Below are 4,077 nucleotides of genomic sequence, written 5' to 3' on the forward strand. Positions count from 1 at the left end.
CCTGGATCTTTCTTTCTTAGCTCTCCTCTCTCCTGTCTCCCTCCTTCCTTCTTCTGCCAGTTCCCTCTCTTTTTCCCCATCACTCACCCTCTTCCTCCTCCCCCCCCCCGTCTTTCTCCCTCAATAGCTCTCTTGCTGTCTTTGCACTTTCTGACCCTTTCTCTGCCTTTCCTCTGCTCCTTCTTTCTCCTTCCCTTCCTCTTTCCCCCTTTGCCTCCCTTGCCCCTCTTCCTGGCCTCCCGCAAGGCTGCTCTCCCCTCCTTACTCTTACCCCTGTGATTCTTGCCCCCCAGGTCCTCCGCCTGCCTTTTGTCTGTGGAAAACCTTTAGCCAAAGAATAAGTTTAATCAGAGAAGTGAGAAAATGCAGAAACAAAGGAAATAGTCAAAGGAGACAACATAATAATATAGTCATTAAGCATAGTCAAGGACTTTAGTTCCTTCTCAAGGGCTATAGGTCGTATTCTGAGCCACAGCCTGTGAGCTGTCTTACAGATACTGAAACCCTCGCCAGGTGGAAGAAGTTAACTGCATGATGACCAGACTATAGCCATGACATGAGCTGCCACAGTTCCTACAACTAGCATCAAGAAATGGAAACAAACCTACCCTGGAACTGAAGATTAACTGTACCTAAAGCAATCAAGATGATGCTGGTCAGACCATCGGTGACCAATTTCAAGATGACTGCAGAGCTGACTGTGCTGTATCTGCATGTAGCCCCCTCCCTCTGCCTATAAAAGCTCTTGCCCACTGATTGTCAGAGGGGGTGTCGGCCTTTGGACAGGCGTCCACCCTTACCTTCATTCCCACCCTCATTTGCCAGCGTCCAAAATAAAGCAAACTTTCCTTTCCACCAACCTTGCCTCTTTAATGGCTTTTGAGCGGCGAGCAGCTAGACCCCAGTTTTGGTTACAGTTTTTGGCGTCCAATGTGGGGCTTGAACCCATGACCCTGAGATTAAGAGTCTCATGCTCTACCAACTAAGCTAGAAAAATATACTGATTATCAATGCTTTCTATGAAAAGATTTGCAATTAAAAGGGGAAAATGATGGAAGAAATGTTCACATATTGAAATATGGGGAAATCATTCTGGCTTATACATGATTTAATTTGAACTTTAGGCTAACCAAAACAGCCTGTTTGTGGCCTATTAAACATACATTATACATCTGCTTTAACCATTAAGAAACAATACGTTCAGAGATACATTTTGACTATTATCCTCATTGTAATATGCCTACTAATTTTCAAATGTTTGTCCAGGTACTATGACAAAGTAATCAAAGAGAGAGGAAATGTTTTCATAATACAAAATATTGATGCTAAGCTTGGTGTACTCTGAGCTCTTGTCCAGCAGAAGCAGGTTGATGGGTGAAAAGGCAAACTGGAGGGGGCAAACCCCCAAAGCGCTCAAGGGAGGTGATTGCCTTTTGCTCATAGTTTTCCTTTCATCCCCACTACAAGCTGAGCAGTTGGGCACTTTGCCCAAGGCATTGTGTGTTTTATCATTGTTTCATGATGGTAGAGGCTCATAATGTTTGGTTAATCACTTGCTGTTCCTGTTGTCTGCATCCTCTGTCCCCCAATCTCTACTGGCTCCTTCTTGACATTCAGTACTCAGCTTAAATGTCACCATGTTTGGCCACCTGTTCTGAAGTGGCTGCTCGGCCACTCTGTTACATCATCCCATCTTAATTTTCTGGCCAGCACTACTTGCTTATATTGTCCTCCTTTATTTCTTCCTTTGTTCAGTCTCTCTCTCTCCTAACTAGACTGCCAGCTCTGTGAGTATGAGACCACATCCGTCTTGATCCCTTTATTCCCAAGTCCTGGCACTGTGCTTGGCACCCAGCAGGGGCTCAATGAGTATTTGCTGTGAAGCCCAGGGAGGCAGTGACTAACCTTGTCTGGGAGCATTAGGGAAGGTATTGAAGGATGATTAGGAGTTTTCCAGGCAGAGAAGCAGGACAGGAATTTTCTAATAAAGGGAAACATGCATTAGAATGTTAGCATTACCAGCTCCAGCCTTGACCTTCCCTGACCAAAGGAGCTGGACTTGAACACCAAGACCTTGGAGGAGGGCTGCCTTCTTAAGCACCCTGAGACCCAGAGGTACCAATGAGGGAACTGCAGGGGCCTCCAAACAAATATAGAGCTGCCAGCAGCCCGTCTAAAGAAAGGAAATGTCCTAATGCCTCTCACCAGCTTGTCCCACAGCCTAGAAGTGTCCCACTCTACCAGAGCCAGCCCCTTTGAGGTCATCTCCATGCAGGGTCAGGATGGAGGCCCTAAGCATGCAGCCTGGTGCATGGACCTGAACCTGCACACACACGCTATAGGCCTGGGGCTCTGGGACGCAGCAACCTTTGTTGGAGGAGCCATCCTGTGTCTGAGGGATGGGCTCTGAGCTTTGGCCCCTGGCCACCCCCCTGCATCACATGCCCTGGTGAAGAGGGTAAGAATTGTGATACTGCATCCTCAGAGTCCCAAGTCACTGAAATGGAAATTGACTGCCATGTCAGGAAGGAATAAGGGAGAGAAAATTGCCTTGTGAGCAATTTGGCTTGGTCATGAATATCCCCTATAATCCTTCACAGCAGCGCGGCTCTCCGTCGGGTGCTGAGATCTTTCCTGTACATCAGCCCGCCAGATCTTCTCAATGGCTTGCAAGGTAAACAGGGCCAGGACTAACTACCCAAGGAGGTATGGGCTGAACTGGGGCTGGAAGCCAGGCCTCAAGCCCCCAGTCCAGGGCACTGCCGTCTATGCCAATTTTGCATAGGCCCAGGCCCAGGCCCGAGAGGTCCTTGCGCTGCAGTGGGGCACCTGGCTTCGAGGGCCAGTAGACTGGAGACAGGGTTGTGGTGAGGAGAGGTGAGGGGAGTGGACTGCATTCTAAGGAGCCCTGAATGGCTGGCTCCTCTTTCTTTCTTCTCTTACCTTTTTCCCCCCTCTTTTTGTTTGTATTGTTGTAAAATTCACATAACATGAAATTCACAATTTTAACCATTTTAAAGTGTACAACTCATTAGCATTTAGTACATTCACGATGTTATACAACCTCTACCCCTGTCTAGTTCTAGAGCATTCTGATCACCCCAAAAGTAAACTTCATATTCATGAAGCATCCAACTCTAATTCTCCTCTCCCTTCTTTTCCCTTAAAAAAAAAAACCTTGGGCTTCCCTGGTGGCGCAGTGGTTGAGAGTCCGCCTGCCGATGCAGGGGACGCGGGTTCGTGCCCCGGTCTGGGAGGATCCCACATGCCGCAGAGCGGCTGGGCCCGTGAGCCATGGCCGCTGAGCCTGCGCGTCCGGAGCCTGTGCTCCGCAACAGGAGAGGCCACAGCAGTGAGAGGCCCGCGTACCGCAAACAAAACAAAACAAAAAAACCATATTATTAAGACTTATTTGTGGAATTGAGGTACAGAGAGTTGAATTAAATCCACATCTCATTTCAGGGCTGGCTACTAGAATCACCTACGGGGTATGCAAGGCCCCGTTCTCCTTTTATGTTTTTTCTCCTTTATTCCAGATCCTCACCTCCTTTCCCCCCTTCCATGGGCACCCACTCTAATGCATTTGAGATAAGTCTCTGAATATGTATGTGTTCTTGTAAAATATAGTGTTTTTTTGTGTATGTGTTCTTAATTTGAGTAAATATTATTGTGCTATAAATCTTGTTCTGTTTCTTACTTGAAAACAATCAGTACTATAATTTTGAGATCAGTCCATGTTGCACATACATCTGGTTACTTCAAACTGCTGCTTAGAGTTCTATTTGGACTGTCCATTCTCCTGGGGATGGAAAAATGGCCTGTCCCCAGTTCCATGTCGTGCCCCAGTGGCCCTCCTTGGACATGTCCCGACAGTACCTGCATTGAGATAGGCCCCCAGATACGGGCTCAGTGGATCACAGAGTACACGTGTACTTAACGCTACTAAGCCCTGTTGGTTTGCTCTCTATAAGGGTAGGTTTAAAAAGAACAAAGTAATGCCATCTACAGCAACATGGGTGGACCTAGAGATTCTCATAGTGACAGATATCATATGATGTCACTTACATGTGGACTCTA

General features: G+C 47.2%; 1 non-coding gene across 1 annotated transcript; it reads right to left on the reverse strand.

Moving 5' to 3' along the window:
• Positions 1–924: 924 nt before the first annotated feature.
• On the reverse strand, positions 925–1,001 carry TRNAK-CUU (transfer RNA lysine (anticodon CUU)). The gene has a single exon. It is a non-coding gene; the product is annotated as a tRNA-Lys (tRNA).
• Between the last annotated feature and the right edge of the window lie 3,076 nt (positions 1,002–4,077).

The sequence above is a fragment of the Orcinus orca genome, chromosome X (assembly GCF_937001465.1).
Source record: "Orcinus orca chromosome X, mOrcOrc1.1, whole genome shotgun sequence".
In the NCBI taxonomy this organism is placed as follows: domain Eukaryota; kingdom Metazoa; phylum Chordata; class Mammalia; order Artiodactyla; family Delphinidae; genus Orcinus; species Orcinus orca.